Source organism: Macaca thibetana, chromosome 7 (genome assembly GCF_024542745.1).
Source record: "Macaca thibetana thibetana isolate TM-01 chromosome 7, ASM2454274v1, whole genome shotgun sequence".
NCBI classification, from domain to species: Eukaryota; Metazoa; Chordata; class Mammalia; order Primates; family Cercopithecidae; genus Macaca; species Macaca thibetana.
Window position 1 is genome coordinate 65,920,852 of NC_065584.1, and position 12,564 is coordinate 65,933,415.

General features: G+C 34.8%; 1 protein-coding gene across 3 annotated transcripts in view; it reads right to left on the reverse strand.

Moving 5' to 3' along the window:
* LRFN5 (leucine rich repeat and fibronectin type III domain containing 5) overlaps window positions 1–12,564 on the reverse strand; it is a 286,079-nt gene that overhangs the window by 125,962 nt on the left and 147,553 nt on the right. The window lies entirely within an intron of this gene.

Genomic DNA, 12,564 nt, shown 5'->3' on the forward strand with positions numbered 1-12,564 from the left:
GCATATATTAGAAAAATAGATATAAATTCAATAATCTTTCTACTTTAGGAGCCTAGAGAAAATTGAGCAACATAAACCTAAGGAAAGCAGGAGAAAATTAACAATAATAATTAACAGAAACATAATAATAAACAGAAATAATAAAAAATAATAGGAAACAGAAAACAATTAAATGGAAAACAGAAAAATCTAGTTAGTTGAAAAGACCAGTAACATTTATAAACTTCTAGCCAAAGTAACCAAGAAAAGGAGATAAGACACAAATTACTACATCAGAAATGAAAGAGGAGTTGACATTACTGGTTGAATGTACATTTGAATGACAATAAAGTAATATTATGAATAACTCTATGCCGATAATCGGGAGTTTGATAAACTGGAAAAAATGGACCAATTCCTTGAACGATAACTACTGAAACTCACACTAAGAGAATCAGATGATCTGAACATCTCTTTATTTGTTAATGGACATTGAGTCAATCATAAGTAGCTTTCTAAAAAAAATGCACGAGATCCAGACTATTCCACTGGCACATTCTACAAAACATGTAAGGGGAAATTATGTTGGTTCTCTACAAATTCCTATAGAAACAGAAGTCAAGGAAACACTTCTTAACTCATTCTATGTGAACAGCATTAGCCTAATAATAAAAACAGATAAAGACATTATGAGAATGGAAAACTAAAGACCAATTGCTCTTTATAAGGTAGATCCAAAAAGTTCTAATAACATATTAACAAATTGAACAAACAATGGATGAAAAATTATACACCATGATGAAATCAGATTTATGCAAAGCTAATTTAAAATTTTAAAATCAGGTTAATCCCAGTGAAACCCTGTCTCTACTAAAAATAAAGAAATTAACTGGGCGTGGTGGTAGGCGCCTGTAGTCCCAGCTACTCGGGAGGCTGAGGAAGGAGAATGGCATGAACCCTGGAGGTGGAGCTTGCAGTGAGCCAATCGCGCCACTGCACTCCAGCCTGGGCGACAAAGCAAGACTCCGTCTCGGGGGCGGGAAATCAGGGCAATCCATCACAACTTGAAGCAAAAAAAAAAAAAAAAAAAAAGTCATATCAACTGATTTAGAACAAACATTTGACATAATCCGGTATCTTTTCATAATACAAATTCTCGGCCAACTAGAGAGGAAAACTTCAACTTGATAAACAACATTTACAAAATACCTACAGCTAATATATGCTCTATAATGTGAAACTAGATGCTTTCCCTCCAGAATCAAGAACAATACAAGAATGTTCCCTCTCAGCAGTCTTATTAAACAGTAGAATGAAAGTCTGAACTAGTACAAGAAGAAATGGGAAGGGAATAAATGTTGTACAAATCAAGAAGAAATAAAACTGTCTTTGTTTACAGGTGACATGTCTGTCTACATAGAAAATCCCAGAGAATTGATTAAAAAAACTCCTGCCATTAATAAATGAGTGCAAACTTAACAAAATATGTATAAGATCCCTATGTGGAAATCTGTGCACATGCACCACAATTCACATGTACTTTATAATAACCATAAATTCAAAAACCAAAGAAATGGTTATTACCTAGCTTAGATCATTATACAACTTCTAGCTTTAGTGAAGGGCAGTATTGCAGACAGAGGCAGAAAGGGATCCTAAAAATGTTCTATTTCTTGAACGGAGTGGTAGCTCCATAGTTCTTCACATTGTAGTTATTAATTAAAGTATACATGAGTTTTATAAACCTTTCTTCATTAAATGTTACAAAAATAATAGCACAATATTATTCACTAAAATACTAAACCATAATCATGATGATAATAATAACAACCTGTCCATGGGAGCAAATGACAGTATAGAAACCAATGAAAAAGAAAGAAACTGGGAAAGAAAACCAAGAAATTTTACCTGTAAAACAATACGATAGTCCCCAAAGTACTTTAAATTTTTGAAGTTACAGCCCAGAAGAAGATAAGTCAATTACACAAATTGTCTGCATAAGCTCATGTAAATTAATCTCTTGATGGCCCCTAATCCTTCAGTTATAAATGAAGAGTTATGTTTCAAATTCTATCTAATTACGAAATATACACATAATTGCTTATTTATTTTAAAAAATCCTATTTGCTTATAGATTCAGACTGGGAATCAAATTGCTATTTTCAATTATTGTAAATATTTCATATTTAAATATGCCAAAATAAAGTTTTCTGGAAAAGAGCTGAGAATGGACATTATTCTGAGCCTGGAAAAGATATTATTAAAAAATTATCAAACATTGAAATATGCAAAAGTATAATCCTCCCCTCTCAATCCCCCCACAAAAAAGGATCCCATGCTTCTTCTTAATGGTACTTTAATCCTGACTGCAATGCAAGTTGGGAAGAATTACCACCTTAAAGACAGAGTCAGAAACAGGGCTAAGGTTTGGTTAGTTTCAGCACCATTACCCATTAAAAATTAAAACCGATTACTGCAATAGAAACTCCAAAATGTTTATTATGAAGAGGATAATAAAAAGCACAATTGTGCTTCTGCAGTTTTAGCGTGTATATATCCCAAATTGGAACTCACCATACAGTGATTTAAAGAAAACATCATACACTATGGCAAATACAAAAAGCCAAGGAAAACGTAAGAATGACCTTGATCACTGTTTTCATTTACCGTTGTAATAGAGCTCCTAGCATGTTCAATTACATGATGAAAAAATTATATAAGGAAAATTTAATAATGCTATTTTCATAGATATCATAATTACAAACATGTAATTGGAACAACAAACAAAACTTCTAAACTAGTTCAACTTCAGCATAGTTAGTTAGAAGACATAATGATAAAAAGCAATGTTACTGTTCAGACAAATCAATTTAAAAATGTAACACTTTAAAAATCCATACACAAAAACACAAAAAGCATCATTTGTGAAGAAATAGAAGAGAAACTCAAGATGTATAGGATAATTTTATAAAAATTTAGTATAGGACTTAAAAAGGAACATTGATAGAGTAATTATTTAAAAATATAAAATAAAATATTTCTTCTCATCTAAAATAAAAATTACTTGTGACTCCAATAAGATTTACAACATAAGTTTTCACCAGACTTGTCTACTCCTAAAATTAAAATAGAAGGATAAAGAATAAAAAACCAATATTAGGCAAGGAAATTTTGAGGAGAAATGAAAGGAGCTATTTATTTCACAATCCATTGAGACATATTACAAATAGGATAATTACATTACAGTATAGTATTTGTGCAGAGATGATGAATATAACAATAAAATAAATAGAAAAATCAAGATATATCCATTCATATATGAAAACTATTTATGGCAGTTCTAGAATTCCAATTCAATGTGTAAAGGATAAATTATTCAATAAACAATACGAGACAATTAGTTATCAGTATGGAAAAAATAAAATGGAACTGTACAGTACTCCCAATCCAACTTAATTTCTACATTACATAAAAAATGTGAAAATAAACTTTTAAAATATTAAAGAATGCATAGGAAAATATCTTTATTTCTTCAACAGCAGAGAAAGATAGCTTAAACAAGGCACAAAAAAATACACAGCACAATACATAATTGATAATTTTATCACATTAAATGAAAGATTTTATCTTGGTAAAGGGTTTCTGAGACAATCCTTTTCTTAAAATGTTGGGTCCTTTATGAAAATTCCTCTTTGTAAAAAGGACTGTCACCCTCACTGGGCAGTCCCTTTAAATTAAAGACAAGTTATTAAATATAAAAATGTTTCACAAAAGCTGATGACCATAAAACACACTAAATTAAGGCATCCATACAATGTGTGAAATGATAACTGTGCCATTATATTTTTAAAAAATCTCTGTGTTATTCACATAGGTAAGCACCAGAATGCCCATAAACCCACACCAAGTAAGACTCAGGAATCCACTCAGAAGACACCAAAATGGGGACACTCACGTGGTAACTAAAAGATTCTTACTTGACATTTCCTTCAATTGCTTCCTTATCTATCATTACTTTTCCTATTGGAGCAGCATAGATCCCTTGACATGAATACACTTGTGGAACTAAACAAGAAGTCATTTACATGTATTTTGTCCCCAAATATTTAGGAATCAGGATTACCGCTATAAAACTTCCCATAAAATACACTAAAAATTTAAACAATCTCTCTTTTAACTTTCAAAAGAGTAACATGTATGTTATGATAAATATAGAACAACAAATCCAAGAAGTGATTCCAATGTGGGTTGTTTGCTGGAATCACTACTTAGTGACACATTCGGGCATACCAATTTCCAGACTGCAGTGTTTGCATATAACTACCTAAAGAAAATCCATGAAGGCCACAAGCCAACTCTCATCATCAGTATAATTGTTACATTTGGAACCACTGTTTAGAAAACCTGACCTAAAATTTTGATCTCCTGCTGTTTTATTGCAGGATGCATATAAGAAATGTTGAAAAATGCTTCATAATATAACCTTGATAAAAGATAAAATGAGAACATTAACTTAAAATCACATATAATTTTACTTGTGAATATTTCCCCTTCAGTTCTTTTAAGTAGAGGGTTCTCATTAGAAAAAGGTTGACCCTATCATTCTGTCACTTTATAAATAATGAATGCATTTTTTTCAATTGTGGATGATTTCTGTGTTGAAATTATTACTGCGGTAGGTATTGAAATAATCTAAGAGATTCTCATTTGCCTGTAATGGAACTACATCTTCAAGACATAAATAAGTAAGCAAGTGTGAAAAGATTATTTGTTTTCCAGATATTAAACAGTATGTTAAGGCTTGAAGATTCAGCATAGTAATCCATATTTGCATGCCAGTTATCAAAAAGAAAGCCAGATTCTTATTACGGATTTATGATTGCCTGGCATTAAGAGGAAAAGTCACCTTATAAAAAATAGTTGCTTAAAAAATAGCAACAGCCGGGTTCAGTGGCTCACACCTGTAATCCCAGCACTTTGGGAGGCCGAGACGGGCGAATCACGAGGTCAGGAGATTGAGACCACCTTGGCTAACACGGCTAAACCCTGTCTCTATTAAAAATACAAAAAAATTAGCCAGGCATGGTGGCGGGCGCCTGTATTCCGAGCTACTCGGGAGACTGAGGCAGGAGAATGGTGTGAACCCAGGAGGCGGAGCTTGCAGTGAGCCGAGATGGCGCCACTGCACTCCAGCCTGGGCAACAGAGCGAGACTTCCTCTCAGAAAAATAAATAAATAAATAAAAAGTAGCATCAAATCTTTCACCTCAATTGTCAAATCTAATGTGCCTGGTCTTTTATTGTATTACGACAGGGGAAATGTGTTTTTCTGTAGAGTCAGTTATCCTTGATTATTCCTAAGAGGCCAAAGGTAAGGGTAGTTATACATGTAAGATCAGGCTACTCCCTGCAAGGTCACAATCATTATCCAGTCTTACATATGTAATCAGGAGTGATGAAAGAGGTTATTGTTTGCAACTAACCTATATATCGCCTACATGTCAGCATTCCCAATAGGTGTGCTTTATGTATCCTCTCTGTCATGATCCTTTTCAACCTCAGTGGGATTCTTAACTATTCTAACTATTGAACACGTATGTGTGAAAACTGTATGATCAAAGTTAACTAACATCTAAGTTAACGCTTTTCAAAATCAAGTCTAGATTTTCTTATGCTATTAATGTTTTCACCTGGTAGTCCTAGGTCTATACAACTCCTGATGTTTTTTCCATACAATTTCTCATGTAGTCCCAACATTAAATTTTGTTGTGTTCTATTCATTTCATATTATAAATAATTAGTAATATTAAGTTAGCATTTATAATCAATACACAATTCTTCCAATCTGCAAATTTCTTCCCATAAGAAATCACGAATTATCCTAAAAGAAGCCTTTGTATAGACTGCCAATGTTTTTCTTGCTGTTAAAGGCTCCCATATTCTGTTTAATATTGATAAGAGACGCCTCAAGTTTACAGAGAAATTCTAAATTTAACATGTGTTAAAATACTCCATAGTGTAGTCTGTAGTGGTATATGGAGATCAACTGCACATTCAGAGAATAGATTGCTCATTACAATGACTGAGTTAATAACCTTACATTGAGTCAGTACAAATTGGATTGTTTCCGTTGGTTTTCATAGCCAATGCTTTGCAATTAAGATTGTTGTCATGAATCTAATGTTGGTTGCCAAGAGTACTCTCCAAATTACATAAATCTCTACTGGTCCTAAATGTAAACTAATCATTACCTCATAAAGAAGAGCATTTATTCAGACTTCTTCCCTGGACAATTCACAGTAAGAACCATAGTGTTAGCAACCCAAAGACGAACATTAACAGCAGGCAGAGACAGCAGAGGCTCCTCTGTATCAAGTACTGGCAGCTAAGACATTTGTAGCTGTTGTGTCAGTATTTATGGGCTTTCAGAGAGACTCTGCATTATCTCTCTAGTTTTTATAATTTTTGTTTAAAAGAGACAATATATCAGCATATTAACTACAACAGTTTAATGCTGAAGCCTATCTCTGAGGGCCAGAACATTTCTACTTCTAACAAGTATATTTGCATTATCTCAGGAAGTAATCTCCTTTTCCACTGAACTCACATGACTATTTGTAGCTTTTCCTCACTATTTATCATATGGTAGTTATTTCCGTAGGCCTTACCTTGCCAACAAGTCTGTAATTATTTTTTAGACAAAAATTTCAGTCATATAAATCTGGAGAGAGAGAGAAAGAGAAAGAGACAGAGAGAGAGAGAGAGACAAAGAAAAACAGAAAAATTCTCTATGCCTGTGATTATATGCAAAAATAATTTTTAAAAAAGGCATTTTAATGTTGAGCAAAATTGATGTAGACTCTGACCTTGCAGTGCTTACATTCTGGAGGAGAGGACAATATTCATCAGACAACTGAAGGAAAAAACATAAAATTATAATGAAATATAGGTATATGATGCTATGAGATTAAATAATAGAAAGAGCAAATTTGGTTTGGCTGACCAAGAAAAGCTTCCTTCAGAAAGTGACTACTGAATGAGATGCAGGCAAAAAAAGTGAGTCTCTCAGGGGGGAACAGTCAGGTGCAAAGACCACGGTGGGTGGTGACATGATGTGAACAAGAACAAGAAGGTCTTTGTGCCTTAAATGCAAGAAGAAGTGCATGATGGGGGACAACTTGGGGCCATTTAGAAAAATGCTAAACCATGGATAACATTGTAAGCCATGTTAAATAACTTTGTCTTTAGTCTAAGTATAACAGTCTTTATTGAGGTCACAACATCTCAGTTTTGTGTTTTGTAAGCTCTCTCTGCATATGGAGAACAAGCAAAATAGATACATCACTGGGTATGGCAGATAATTTTGGAGGCTCTTTGGGTAGTCTACAGGAGAAATCATAGTAGTAAAGATTAGGATAATGATAGTAAAAATAGGGAAAAGTAGATGAATTTTAGAATTTTCTTTGTAGGTAAAACTGACCAGATTAGGTGATGATTTTTTTTTTTTTTTTTTTTTTTTTTTTTTTTTGTGGAGTGAAAGATTGGGAAAGATGACAAAATGATTCAGAACTTTACTAGTATAGAGTGAGCCATACACTGAACTCAAGAACACCAGAAGAATGTATGTGGCAAGATAATCAAGAGGTTAGTTTTCCACAAGTTAAATCTAAGACATGTAGGTAATTAGATACATGGATTTGGAATTGAGTAGCAAGGTCTATGCTACATAAATTTGTGAGAGCCATTATGAAGAACTTTTTATTATTTGAAGATTTTTTTATTCTTTCTTCTTTGTAAAGTGAATACTGCATAACATAACAAGTCTAATTTGCTCTAACTTTTGATATCATTGAAACTAATTGAACTCAATTCATATAACCAGATAAGCATTCATAGGTAGCATATTGCTTTTGTCCTATTGATGATCTTTCTTTTGTATCTGTATATTTTTGAGGATCATATTTTATGGGATGATTTTAGGCAGTGAAGCATAAACCTAAATATATTAAACATGAAAAAATATCTATCAGATTTGATATGGTTTGGATGTTTGTCTCCTTTCAAACTTATGTTGCAACATAATCCCCAGTGTTGGAGGTGAAGCCTAGTGGGAGGTGTTTGGATCATGAGGGTGGATTTCTCACGAATGACTTAGTGCTATCTCCTTGGTGATGAGTGAGTTCTCAGTTAGTTCATGCAAGATCTGGTTGTTTAAAAAGATGTGGCATCTCCCCCCTTGCTCTCTTGTTCCCACTATCATCATGTGACCTGCTGGGTCCTGCTTTGCCTTCTGCCATGACAGTAAGCTTCCTGAGGCCCTCACCAAAATGAGATGCTGACACCATACTTCCTACAGCCTAAAGAATCATGAGTCAATTAATCCTTTTTTCTTTATAAATTTTCTAGCCCGAGACATTTCTTTATAGTGATACAAAAATGAACACACACAGATAATTGGTATTAAGTAGTGGGGTGTTGCTATAAAGATAACTGAAAATGTGAAAGTGGCTTTGGAACTGGGTATCAGGCAGGGCTTGGGAGATTTTGGAGATCTCCAAAGACAGAAAGATGAGGGAAAGTTTAGAATTCTTAGAGACCGTTAAATGGTTTTGACCAAAATGCTGACAGAGATATGGATGGTGAAGACCACACTGACAAGGTCTCTGATGGAAATGAGGAAGTTACTGGGAAATAAAGTAAAGGTCCTCCTTGTTACACCCTAGCAAATAACTCCGCTGGATTGCATCCAGGTCCTAGGGATCTGTGAAAGTTGATAATTAAGAGTGATGACTTAGGATATCTGGTAGAAACAATTTCTAAGCAGCAGAATGTTCAAGAAGTGACATGGCTCCTTCTAACAGCCTAAATTATATACAGGAGCAAAGAAATGATTTACAGTTGGAACTTATATTTTAAAGGGAAGCAGAGGACAAAGGTTTGGAAAATTTGCAAACTGGGCAAGTGACAGAGAAATAATATCAACAACCGATGAAGCGACCATGTGCTAGAGAGGCGTGCATGACCAGAAGGAAGCCATGCGCTAATATCCAAGACAATGGGAAAAATGCCTTGAAGGCATTTCAGAGATTTTCAAGACTGGGCCTGCTCCAAGAAACCATTCTTTTCTCCTGGGCCTCTGGGCAAGGATATCTATTACCAGAGGCCCAGGAGAATAGAATGATTTCAGGGGCCACGCCTAGGGCCCCACTGCCCTGAGCAGCCTTGAGATATTGCTCCCCATATACTCCAGCTATGTCATAGCTCAAAGGGGACCAAGTACAGCTCCAGCCACAGCTCCAGAAGGCACAAGCCATAAGCCTTGGTGGTTTCCACATGGTGTTAAGTCTGCAAGAGTGAAGGGGGCTTGGTGGCTACCACCTAGATTTCAAAGGATATATAGGAAAGCCTGGGTGCCCAAGCAGAAGCTTGCCACAGGAGTGGAGCTCCTCACAGAGAAACTACGGGGGCAAGCTGAGGGGAAATTATGGAGTTGGAGCCCCCATACAGCGTCTCCACCAGGACACCACCTAGTGGAGATGTTGGAAAGAAACCACTGTCCTCCAGACCCCACAGTGGTAGATTCACTGGTAGCTTAAGCCCTCTGCCCAGAAAAATCATAAGCATACAACTGCAACCTGTGAGAGCAGCTATGTGAGCTGTGTCCTACAAAGCCACAGGCACAGGGCTACCCAAGTCCTTGGGAGCCCATCCCTCACAACATGATGTGGAAACTGAAGTCAAGGATTATGTTGGAGCTTTAAGATTTAATGCCTGCCCTGCTGGGTTTCAGAGTTGTATGGGGTCTATTGCCCCTTTCTTTTTGCCAATTTCTCCCCTTTTGGACTGGTAAAGCTTAGCTATTGCCAGTAGCATCATTGTATTTTGGGACTAAATAACTCATTTTGATTTTACAGGCTTATAGGTGGAAGGAGATGAGTCTCAGATGAGACTTAGGACTTTAGACTTAATGTTGGAATGACTAAAAACTCTTGGGGCTTGTTGGCAAGTGATGATTGTCTTTTGCAATCTGAGAAGAACATGTGATTTGGGGGGGGCAGGGATGGAATGACAAGGTTTGGATGATTATCCCCTCCAAATCTCTTGTTACAATGTAATCACCGATATGGGAGGTGAGGCCTAGTGAGAAGTATTAGAGCATGGGGGTAGATACCTCATGAATGGCTCCTTGGTGATGAGTAAATTCCTGGTCAGTTAGTTCATGTGAGATCTGGTTGTTAAAAAGAGTGTAGCACTTCCCACTTTCTCTCCTGCTCCCACTCTCTCCATGTCATGTGCCTGCTCCCCCTTTGCCTTCTGTCTTAATGATTACCTTCCTCAGGGGCTCACCAGAAGCAGATGTTGGCACCATGCTTCCCGTACAGCCAGCAGAAGCATAAGCCAGTTAAATCTCTTTTCTTTCTAAATTACCCAGCCTTGGGTATTTCCTTATAATGATGCAAAAATGGACTAACACATGGTTGAAGAAACAGACAAATGAAAAATGTACTCATAGAAATGGTATACATAGCAAATAAATTAATGTTTAGTAAAGAGTACTACAAATTGTCAAATGATAATATGTTGCCCATTATTATGATAGCTGGTTAAGCCACTTTCAAATAATGTCATAAAAGGTGATAATGTATACACTTTAAATATAAGGGAGTTCATTTCAGAAAAATAAAGCACCCCTTAAATATTGTATATTTAATGCCACTAAGGATACCTTAATAGTTAAAAGGAATATTAGCTTTGTAAAATGATTATTATCATTATGGGTATAATAAATTATCTTTACATATATACACACATATATACATATATACATACACACACATGCACATAAATACACACACATACATACTTATGTGTTTTCAAAAGCATGTGCCTACAGGCACATTTGCTGTTAAGACATCATTCATTGTTTAATTTCATCAATACTGTTGTCAAGCGAGAACGAATAGAGAAACAGACAAAAGTACTCTTCTACTATCCAAGGCCAATTGGAAATGCCAGAGTGAGAAAAATAATCATAATAGCAACAATTACCACCTCAGCTGTCCTCCTTAATCACAAGTGGATATTCCATTGCATCATTATTCTACTACTACTACTCCATTCACTGTTTCACTCTAAGAAAGTTCCTGGTATTCCATTTATTTTTAAAGGGATTTTAATGGATGTCCTATGAATTTTCAATGAGCTATTTGAAGTTGGACAACCCTAATTAGGAATGTGTTTACTTTCCGTTTTATTTATTTATTTTTTTCAGAGTGATCAGTTTCATGCAAGACTTTAACCTAATGTTACTCCAAAGAAAAAATAGAGAACATGAGGTACTACTTCTACACACAAATGGACTGCTAATTTAAAAAAAAAAATGAATCAAGCATTAACTTGGAAGAGTCTTTTTCAATATATAAATTATTTCTGGTTAGCCTTTTATTTCCACGTTAATTAAGAAAATCCTTTGGCCTTGATTTTAGCAATTAGTAAATGAAAATGTGTTTGAATTTACTTCGTTTTGGGATTTACACTAGAGAATCTGTCAGTAAATACAGTTCCTTTGCTAACGGCTTTCGTAAAGTAAATGCTTTTATCTAGAAAAAGCCTTGCCCATGGAAAACAACACACAAAAAAATTATTAATTAACTAATCGTTTGGGCAGATAAAATCTCTGGAGTTTCTTGTTGGGTTGCCATAAAGAAACAAACAATTTTTACATTTTCACAGTCACCTCAGGCTTGGACAGTGTCCTCTGTCTCCTTAAGAAAATGCAAAGCACAGAAAATTTAGAATGCATTCCTCAAATTGTTTCATTTAATGGAAAGCTAAAGAAGCAAAGCAACAAAATCAATTCCTAAAATAAATGAATACATTATGTACAAAAGGAATACCAGGTAATAAAATATAGGAAGAAGAAACCTACACGAAAATCATGTTTGGAATGAATCTGCATACTCAGACTCATCATTTTACACTACCATCACAGTTATAATCAATTAACCTCAATGTAATCTAGATATATTATTTTTGTATGTCTTAAAAGTAGTCCTTATACACCACCTTGAGCATACTGGCAACAACAAACTGGCTGCCTATTTTAAATGTTATATAATCAGATACATCAGGATTCACATATAAATTCTTAACTACAGTTTTTCTGTTCTTCTAATAACATATGCATTTATGTTGCATATTGACATGTAATATGTTGCAAAATAAAAATGGGTTCATTAAGTATCTCTTACCTGTTCACTTCAAGAAAATTTTAATTGCCAAGCATCCAATCACTGACAGTTTCAGCTATATAAAACTTTTGCTCTATATAAAAGTGCACCTACAATTAATTTTCTGTGCAGTGACATTGAGATGTAAATATGTCGCCAAGAGCAACAAGAAATGTCTACATCAAGTATTTAGGAGAAGAAAAAAAACGTAAAGTTAAACTAGAAACATGGCAAAACAATAGGCTCATAAGTATGAACGTAAAGTATGAACGTAAAGTTGCCTCAAACATAAAGTTAAACTAGAAACATGGCAAAACAATAGGCTCATAAGTATGAACCAGGAAAACCTGAACTTT